Here is a 672-nt window from a genome sequence, read left to right on the forward strand (position 1 = left end):
CATATATATACATGTATACATATATATATATACATGCATATATATATGTAAATATATACACATGTATATATATATATATATATATACGGCAATAAGATAATGGAGGGGACCAAGAGGTGGTATTCATCAACTTTTAGACATTATATTATGTCTATTTATTTATTTAAAAAGAAAAACAATTATGACAATATACATACATGTATAACATATGTTTTACATGTATAAAAATACCAGTAATTATTAAAATATATAATGTAGAACATAGAAAGCAGAATATTTTCTTACAGCTGTTTCAGCCAAGAGGTCATAGTACCCTACTTTACTCCCATACCTTCAGTGAACTGAAGTATTTGGTAGATAAGATTAAAGTACTTGGGTGTGCCTCTGGGCTTCGTCAGAAAGTTCATAGTTCGTAGAAAGTTCCTAAGGTTAAGTTATAAATATAAATACATACATATATACACACTTTTACATATGCATACATATACATAAATACACATCTATACATTTATATATATATATATACACACACACACACACATACATATATATATATACACACACACACACACACACATATATATATATACACACACACACACACACATATATATATATACACACACACACACACACATATATATATATACACACACACACACACACATATAT

The 672-nt window shown here is 26.9% G+C and overlaps 1 protein-coding gene across 2 annotated transcripts in view; it reads right to left on the minus strand.

The window, feature by feature from the left end:
* The window catches only part of LOC106873167 (prolyl hydroxylase EGLN3), a 65032-nt gene that overhangs the window by 16617 nt on the left and 47743 nt on the right, over positions 1-672 (minus strand). The gene's annotated exons all lie outside the window — the stretch shown is intronic.

Source organism: Octopus bimaculoides, chromosome 11, assembly GCF_001194135.2.
Source record: "Octopus bimaculoides isolate UCB-OBI-ISO-001 chromosome 11, ASM119413v2, whole genome shotgun sequence".
Taxonomy (NCBI): Eukaryota; Metazoa; Mollusca; class Cephalopoda; order Octopoda; family Octopodidae; genus Octopus; species Octopus bimaculoides.